The 10,031-nt window shown below is 41.6% G+C and overlaps 1 long non-coding RNA gene across 1 annotated transcript; it reads right to left on the bottom strand.

Annotated features, from left to right (window-relative positions):
- Positions 1-497: 497 nt before the first annotated feature.
- Positions 498-10,024, bottom strand: LOC118493467. The gene is made up of 2 exons (XR_004895438.1): positions 9,241-10,024; positions 498-939 (listed from the first exon to the last, which is right to left on the bottom strand). It is a non-coding gene; the product is annotated as an uncharacterized LOC118493467 (long non-coding RNA).
- Positions 10,025-10,031: the final 7 nt, after the last annotated feature.

Here is a 10,031-nt window from a genome sequence, read left to right as displayed (position 1 = left end):
TGATGTGCACAAACACACAGCCACTTTTACTCACCCCACTATCTCTCTACTCTTTTCTGTCTTCCCCACACACAAACACAGACACACACGCGCACGCACGCACGCACACACACACACACACACACACACACACACACACACACACACAGTGATTTATCAGGAGCTATTACTTTACGATGATGTTTGCACCCTGGGAAAGTCAGAAGTGCTGCTTCATTTGAAGCAAGGCAAGGCTCATGAAAAACCTATATGGCTTGAATGGTGTTTATGGTTTCAAAAGAATAATAATCCTTGATGGTGCTAACTTTGCTCTAAATGTCACAGTGCAAGTGTCACCAGGGAGTTGTTCTCGTAGGGCTGCAGCTATGCGCTTGATAAGACATGACCTGAAACAAATATTGAATCTAAACTGGGAACACTGAGCACACCCCATTATAGTCTAGGACAAATAATCCTTGAATCCCAGTGTTATAATTACAAATAAAATAGGAGGAACATTTTTCTCTAAAGTAATTTATTGCCTTTAAACTGTGAGAGAGGACAATATGTTGATTATGAAAACTACACTTGACAAGGCACAATATAGCTGTAAAGCAAGGAGCACACATACAAACATATATACATACATTTCGGTGGGATGCAGGGGACACGTCCCCCTTAATATTTAGAACATGTGTATTGCATTGTCCCCCCTAAAAACATAAAAGTAGCAGAGGACATTTATTTTGAAACAGTGTTGAAACGAAACCTACGCCCTTGGTTCTGGGAGCTCAGTCCATCAGCGATGAGCAGACAGACCGGCAGAGAGGCAGACAGGCTGCTCCACTGGCTGCAACACAAGACACGAGCGGGGAGGGGAAGCAGGACCCATGTCCTGTGTTGCAGCCTCTGGCCCAGCCAACAGGTCACCTTCAGATTGGGCCGGCAACAGCTGATCCACTGTGAAGAGAAAGACACAGAGGAAGGAAATGAGGGGGAGAGGGAGGGGGCAGAAAGAGAGATAAAGTCAATTACAATAGATTCTTGTGTGAGAGACGGAGTAAGCAGGCGGGTGAAAATGAGAGGAAAAAAAGTGACAGACTGTCAGACAGGGAGGGGAGAGGGAAATGAACAAGAAGGGTAATAGAATGAAGGAAAATACTAATGGAGAGCGAATGAAGAGCAAGAAAGAGAGCGTTAAAAGGGCGATGGACCTCCACAGACACCACATTCATCACCTGGCCAATGAAAATAGCCTTTTTCACCTTGCGACGAGGGGGTTGGCCTTCCCAGCTACATCTCATATCCACCTTGCTTGACACCTAGAGATAAAGGCTCCTCGCGCCCAAATTGCCTGACTAGAAGGTTAATGACTAGTGCCACTGGTCCACAGAAAAAAATATCCGTATATAAAAGCTCTGTGGCAGATTTGTGTCAATGTCATTGAAAATAAATGTAATCATTATTATGATTATGCATTGCGTATTGAAAAGAAATCAGATCTGTTGGGGACGATTTGGGCATAAAAATCAGACATTTGTGTGCAAGCAAAAGGCTGTCTTTGGTTCTAATGGGAAAGCTGTTTGTCATCAAATAGGCAGAAGGCATGCAATCAATTCCCAAACCAACCCCAAGTTATTCTCTCTCGTTTCGTGTCTCTCTGGGAGTCTGCCATGTAACTGCCATTAAAAGGTCAAAACTGCACATGTATCACAAACAAAGGTCTGGAAATGTCATGGCTTCACAGACATGTCCTCGTATCTGCAGAAGGAACATCAACAGGCAAAATAACAAAAATAATCAACCACCCTTTTTTCTGTGACATTTACCCCAAGTTTCTGATGTGGCGTATTCCAGTCAGGATCAGTCTTTTACATCGGCCTCAATGGTTAAACCAGACTTCTGCTTTTGTGATGCGGTACAGTTAGGCAATTACATGACTATCTTTCTCTCGCCTAGTTCCTTGTATGAAAATGGGTCCAACCTAGATTTGAGACTACAGGGATCTGAACTCTGAGGATAGATGAAAGGAGCTGAAGGACAAAGCAAGAAAAAAACGAAAGTAGAGGAGAGCCAGGGGCAACATTTAATTCATTTAACCCTTTTTACGATTCTGAATAAAAAGCCTGTAAAAGAGAATATACATATTTTGAAAAAAAAAATGCAAATACAGTTGGGATTTTAAATTGGTTTGCCGAACACTTTGGAATGATGCTTTTAAAGAATGCTGTCAGGAATAGCTGATCTACTACATCAAGTGCATGAGGCAATACTGGGCATTGGCTCATTTAGTAACCAAACACAGTGCATTGCTCCTTTCATATAGGACATTTGACAAAAAACAGTGACTAATAATGGATGGATTACTGGAAACTGCTCAAAGCATCTTGGCTGTATTTGAGAAAGAGGCCACCCAGATTGTAAATTTAATCGTTGTGATTTGCCTTTCATTACCACAGCAACAATGGGTTTTTTACAGAACTGAAATGACTTTGCCAGGCGAAAATTGCTGGAGACGCAGTGTGCACTTGTAATTGAAGTATTGATGTTGAGCAATTAGTCCCACGTATTCTCCATAATCAGGACAATGATCACACTGAGTGAAATTGATATATGCCGTGCATCCCTTTAACCAAAACCTTATAATTCGAAAAGATCCTCCCCTATTCAAAGATTTACACAATGGACGCCTCAACAATGGTCCATTGTGCCAGCTGTAACAATGGCGTGGCTCCTCTGATCAGTTTGTGATATGGAGGCAGATTTTAGTTTGCTGGTTTGCATGAGGACAGAAAATACACAGTATGATTCCTACATTCACAAGGAAATTGTTGGAGGAAACAAAAGAAAATCAGATTTACATAATGCCACTGCCCCTATCTTTCCCCAAGCTTTATGTTTACTGTTGTATAAATATATTCATAATGAGACAGTCTACAGAGCCCAAGTAGTGGGAAAAAAATACAGCTGTCAAATTACTCATGGCACACATGAGGCAAAACACGTCACTGGGTCCATCCATAATTTAACAGCGATGACAGTATAAATGTTTGCACAAATTCATAGGCATGTGGATCCATACATATACGTTAAATGCGTCTGTATGCTTAAGGTCGTTGAGCCTTGAAGATTGGCTCTGCAACAATCCATTAGCTGTGTGGGATTTAAAAGGGAAAAATGTCTGGCAGCCACTTTGGGTGTGAGGCTTTGTGCCCATTCATTTACTCTTTAAGCAAGGCCACAGAGAGCTGAATAACAAACAAACAGGCACCATCGTTTCTACACAAGATTTTACACCATAGTCTTAGACATAACTTTTCACTTTTAAGCCTGACGTCTAACCAGCGACTTTTACTGACGACTTTATATGACAACCATTTGATAAATCAGATGTGGGCACACATTCAGGTAAACCCAAGGGTGACTGTTTGGTATCTGTCAAACACAGCAGTTAAACTTTCCCATCATACCTATTCAAAACTAATGGCGAAGAGGCTTACTACCTTACTGTTAAAGTTCTGTACTCATAGAAAGCTTTTCAATGCTTTTCAGGGCCTATCTCTGAACACTAACCTTCTATCATTTTATTATGAAAAGCACATCATGGAAGAAGGCTTTAATGTTCCTCGCTATTCCTCTTCTTGTTTTTCTCCAGGGATACACAACCTTCCCTCCACTGGGTCCCTTCCCTGGTGTCTTGTGAAAGAGCCACTGTTCTCTTGTGATCCTAGATGCCGGGATCATCCTGATCCAAACAAACACTGTTTGTAGAATCAACACCTTTGTTCTCCTCAAACTGATTATGCATGGTGTAACAAAGTAGTCTGTACCGGTAGCTCTGCTTCCGAAGTGCACACACCAGTCAGTGCATACAGACGTGCTCAAATTTGTTGGTAACCCTCCACAAAAAATGAAGAATGCACAATTTTCTCTGATTTTCTCTCTCTCTTGGCATCCACCATTGTATATTACATATTTAATAGAAATCAGACTTTGCTTTTGATTTTTTATTCAACATAATATTGTAAATAAGAAAACAAATGAAAATGACATGGACAAAAATGATGGGACCGCTAACCTAATATTTTGTTGCACAACCTTTAGAGGCAATCACTGCAATCAAACGTTTTCTGTAGCTCTCAATGAGACTTCTGCACCTGTTAACAGGTAGTTTGGCCCACTCTTCCTGAGCAAACTGCTCCAGCTGTCTCAGGTTTGATGGGTGCCTTCTCCAGACTGCAAGTTTCAGCTCTTTCCATAGATGTTCGATAGGATTCAGATCAGGACTCATAGAAGGCCACTTCAGAATAGTCCAATGTTTTGTTCTTATCCATTCTTGGGTGCTTTTAGCTGTGTGTTTTGGGTCATAATCCTGTTGGAGGACCCATGACCTGCGACTGACACCGAGCTTTCTGACACTGGGCAGTACGTTTCGCTCCAGAATGCCTTGATAGTCTTGAGATTTCATTGTGCCCTGCACAGATTCAAGGCACCCTGTGCCAGGCGCAGCAAAGCAGCCCCAAATCATAACCGAGCCTCCTCCATGTTTCACTGTAGGTATGGTGTTCTTTTCTTTGAAAGCTTCATTTTTTCGTCTGTGAACATAGAGCTGATGTGACTTGCCAAAAAGCTCCAGTTTTGAGTCATCTGTCCAAAGGACATTCTCCCAGAAGGATTGTGGCTTGTCAATATGCATTTTAGCAAATTCCAGTCTGGTCAGTATGTTTTTCTTTCAAAAGTGGAGTCCTCCTGGGTCTTCTTCCATGGAGCCCACTTTCGCTCAAAAAGCGACGGATGGTGCGATCAGAAACTGACGTACCTTCACCTTGGAGTTCAGCTTGCATCTCTTTGGCAGTTATCCTTGGTTCTTTTTCTACCATTCGCACTATCCTTCTGTTCAATCTGGGGTCGATTTTCCTCTTGCGACCGCGCCCAGGGAGGTTGGCTACAGTTCTATGGACCTTAAACTTCTTAATATTTGCAACTGTTGTCACAGGAATATCAAGCTGCTTGGAGATGGTCTTGTAGCCTTTACCTTTACCATGCTTGTCTATTATTTTCTTTCTGATCTCCTCAGACAACTCTCTCCTTTGCTTTCTCTGGTCCATGTTCAGTGTGGTGCACACAATGATACCAAACAGCACAGTGACTACTTTTCTCCATTTAAATAGGCTGAATGACTGATTACAAGATTGGAGACATGTGTGATACTAATTTAAGAAACTAATTAGTTTGAAATATCACTATGATCCAGTTATTTATTATCTTTTCTAAGGGGTACCAACAAATGTGTCCAGGCCATTTTAGAATATCTTTGTAGAATAATCAATAATTCATCTCTTTTCACAGCTTCTTTGCTTTATTCTATGACATACCAAAGGCATGCAAGTATACATGATAAAATAGCTTTCAATTTCATCACTTTTCAGGAGGAATCAAGCATTATTTCAATGAGCTGTAAGGGTACCAACAAATTTGAGCATGTCTGTATGTTCACATAGGAGTGTGCACATGCTCACTCTGCCTTGTTCAGGGACACACCTCATTGCCTAAAAATGGATTTTGATACTGAGATCTATAAAGAATTGTGCTCTAAGGCACTGGTTTAAAAAAACGCTGTGATAAAGGAGGAATATGTAACAAGGTTGAATAACCAGATCACCTCCTTTTACATACGTGCGGGAAGGTTTTGTTGAAAATAGCGTAAGAGAAAAATAAAGTTTCTTGGCCTGTACATGTGCAGCTTCCAGTACCAGTTGAGTGACTTAGTCTTCTAGAGGGTATTCAAAATGTAAATATTACATCATATTTATCTCACAAAGTGGCTTTGTGAAACAGCATTTCAAAGCCATCAGACTACTGATTGTGAATGAAGCAAAATGTGAAGTCCTTGAGGAAATGTTTGAATGCGTGTTAACTCCAAAAGAACAACGTAAAGTCAAATTCCAACCTTCACACAGACAAAAGTCCTTTGAGCAAGTGATGCTGTGACCTTGGTTCTCTCTTACTCTGTGTTCCTGCGTCAGACCACACTGTGATTCAAAGAATGGCTGTGATAAATGCATCACGAGCAGATGGGGCATGGAGAGATCTCTAAAATGATGTATTAAAATGATAAATGTGTCCTTAACTAAGAAGCAGACGTCTGGAATAGAAAGATGCACACACACGTGCACAAGCATACATGTTTGCACTGAGACAGAAGCTGCTTAAAAGTAGTAAATATGGTATTAGCAAGACTGCACTAACAAGATGATCGCACAAAGGACTAAAACAAATGCAGCAGTTATCAGGACACAGCATAAAAACTGGCTCACTAAATGACCACTATCGCTGTTAATTATTAATTGAAGTGGAAAATTACACTAATTACAGTATAGACTATTAAACTCAGCAATGTTCCAGCTGCAGATGTGTGAAGTCAGGGAGTTCTGCAGGGGAATTACCTCAGATAACAGCCGCAGACAAATGCATATCTGCGATTCACATCAGTATGCAGGACAAAAGTGATTGAAGTGGACCCTCGAGTTGGTATAGCTGCACGACAGCGAGAAGTCATCACAAAGATGTAACACACGGCTGACTATAATCTTGCACTTAAGTGCACACACAAACAAACACACACACACACACACACACACACACACACACACACACACACACAGCATTACAGTGCATTGTGCCTTTACTCCTGAGCTTTCTCAGCACTATTGGAGTTGGTGTCGCGTTTTAGAAGTGATGCTGTAGCTGGCTCGATGACTGCTGGGATTAGCTTTTCCCTGCAGATGCTGACAGGACACTTTGGGATGTCTCTGCTCCCCTGTGAGGTCCTCCATATACAATAGGTGAAAGAAGAGTCCTGCTGGCACCAATCCCGTCTCACCACAGCACAATGGAGACAAGCGTGGGTCCATACATCGCTCAATGAGTGGTGCATTAATTCAGTTAGGGCTGCAGATTCCATCATCTGACTGTGAGTCAGTGCAGAGCCAGGCAATTTTAAGGCCCCTCTGCTAAAACTGATTCTAAAAATGTTTTTGTCCACAAAAAGCACCAATTGTTACTGTGTGTTTCCTCACATTTTCCGGCAGCCTTTAAAAACGTACTAACACTACAATACAGCCTGATAGTTAAATGATTGAACTCCATGGGCTTCAGGGTTCTTGTTCCCTGCAGGAAATGTAGGTTCATTTAAAACTACACAGATCAGTGGAGAATAGGGTTGCACGATATTGACAAAATGTGATATTGCGATATCGATTATGAATATTGCGATATGATATTAATTTTGATAGTTTTAAACATATGTAAAATTACAAAAGTTACGGGAAAATGCATCAAAATAGATTCATAACAAATTAAACAACACAAGGTTTATTTCAACTGACTGTCATATTGGACTGGTACAACATGAATATATAAATAAGGACCATGTCTACAGAACAGGACATGTTTTAGTGGTTGGACAGTATAAAATAAATAAATAAAGAGAACAGGACACAACTTTTCTTTCGCTTTTCTGATTCGTTCCGTTTTGTTGTCTATCTATTTCTTCACTTACACTGTCACTCTGTTGAAATATGCACACACTAGAGGATGGATACCCGACGGGACCCGACGGTACCTGACGGTACCTGACGGGCCGGGCCGGGTTCAGACAGATATTTATAAATGATGTTCAGGTTCGGGTCGGGCTCGGTCACATCAGCGCGATAAGGCATTGAACATTTTAAATTTAAAACAGCTTATTATGTAGGAGTGTTAACGTGCGCTTGTTGCCCCGTGTGCGCTGATGTGCTCATCTGGTGACATTTCCGAATGCTTTCCTACAGTTGCTTAATAAAAGCGGGCTTTCCACACAAACAAACGTACATGCATCATTAGTATGAGAAAAAAATTAGATTTTAACTGTGTCGGGATCGGGTCGGGCTCGGACATAAATATCTTAATGCCTGTCGGACTCGGGCCGGGCTCGGACAGAAAAATGCGGCCCGATCTGCACGTGGTACGCTCCATAGGGTTTGTCACATAGTGGACCCGTGCGCTGACGTGTACTAACGTGTGCAAGTGGCATGGTAACTGGCCAATGAAATGATTATCATTATAGCGTTTCAAGTGGGCTCTAAATCAAACACAACTAAGCCACAGAGCCAACGGATGGGACGCAGCGCTCCACAAAATAAACAAAATGTTGCATACTTATGTGACACTTTCGATATAATATTGCGCAACGTGATATCGCGATAACGATATTGAGTCGATATATCATGCACCCCTAGTGGAGAAGTATTCTACAAGTCTTTGATCATGCATTTTCATCATATTATCACAACATTATAATTTGTGCCAAATTACTGTGAAACATCAGAATCAAATAATAGTCAGCCTACCTTTCCATCACTGTCCTGGCTCTTTTTCATTTCAGCAGTAAAGATGGGATGAGGATGTGGTCGCAGTTTGAGCACAATATAAACCTATCTGTCTGCAGACAGTCTTCCAGCCTGTCTGTCTGTCTGTCTGTCTCTGTGTCTGACTGTCCCTCGTAATCGCGAGTCAATTTAGTGCTGGTAGTGAGGGAAGATCCGTTTATCCGCGGACTACACTTCGCGATGAGCTGCCCCGCTTGGCTATTTCAATCTTATGAGGAAGAGCCTGCCTGACAGCGCCTGATAAAGTGAAGATTTACTCGCGGACAAAGTGAGGAGCAATCCCTCACACTTTAGTTTACTCCGTCAATTTCTGTGCGCTCTATACTGGCCTGTGATTTAATATCTCTTCAGTGTCTGGTGGCACTCCCACTCCCCTCTTTCCTTCCACACACACACACACACACACACACACACACACACACACACACACACACGCATTACAAAGACATATAACCTAGAATACACATTTTAGAAGAATTCAGGCTTCACAGCATCATAATGTTTTAATTGTAATTAAACCATGATGGATACAAAAATATGAAATAATAAACTCACTATCAAAAGGGGAAAACTGTAGCCTATTGCATAGCCCTTAGTCTAATGCCCTACTATATATTCGTCTTTAGTATGCCAAAGTTCCAAAAGACAGAACATGATAGGATCACAATTATAACTTAACAATTGAAAGGATAACGTCAGAGGCACTGTTGTTTTTTTTAAACTCGGGTTAACGTGGGACTATGATAAATTATTAGGTGCTATGATAACGCTAAAGTGTCTGCCTTTGACGAAAATTGCAACATTTTGTCATAAATTAATACGACTAACCTACCGTTAGGCAGGGTGGCTTTTCCGGGAAAAGATGTGCGTAAAACGCACCAGTCCGGCGATCAGTCCTTGGGCACCCTGAGACGAGCAGAGCCGGAGCTGTAGCCTGTTGTCGCTAGTGCTGAATGAATTCCCCTCGCCTCTTGTGAGGAACAAAACCTCTGTGGAACTTATGTCTTGCCATCTCACGTCTCTCTTTTACCGGGCGTGTGTCTGACCGGGTTTCCTCATTTGATATCCGCACCCCAGAGGGTACCCATCGATGCGCACTCAGTAGGCTCTCCCTCTCTGCTGTTGCTGCTTCAAGATATACAATTTCACATTGTAGCATTTTTTTTCCCTCCGAGCAGAATTCCGCTTTAGACCCGATGCAATAATTTCATTGGATCCTACAGAGTTTTGTAGAGTCCTTGTCGGATGGCATAGATTAATGTGTTCTTGTTGGACTCAAGAAACCTGGTTTGTTAGTGCGCAGGATACAGTAATAATGATGTCAATATAGCCCACTATGTCGTCTAACATTGGTAGCCTAATTCTTACTGTCCAATAAGATCTAAGGAATGATGACATCAAAGTATAGCTGTTCAATAGAGCTAGGCTGCGGTAAATTAATAACTTATCTCAGAAATGCAGTCATGAGTTAGTGTGTGAGTATTGAACTTTGGTTGTAGATAACATGTCTGACAGGTTTTTGTAAGTTTTGACTTCAGACTGGGACTGTTAATAATTCCTGATACCCACAATCCTTTTCAAACTTAATCTTACATCGGATTCATTTTCACTGTGAAGGAAATC

Source organism: Sander lucioperca, chromosome 16 (genome assembly GCF_008315115.2).
Source record: "Sander lucioperca isolate FBNREF2018 chromosome 16, SLUC_FBN_1.2, whole genome shotgun sequence".
Classification (NCBI taxonomy): domain Eukaryota; kingdom Metazoa; phylum Chordata; class Actinopteri; order Perciformes; family Percidae; genus Sander; species Sander lucioperca.
Note: the sequence above shows the minus strand (reverse complement) of the source record. Positions and strands in the feature narration are given on the sequence as shown.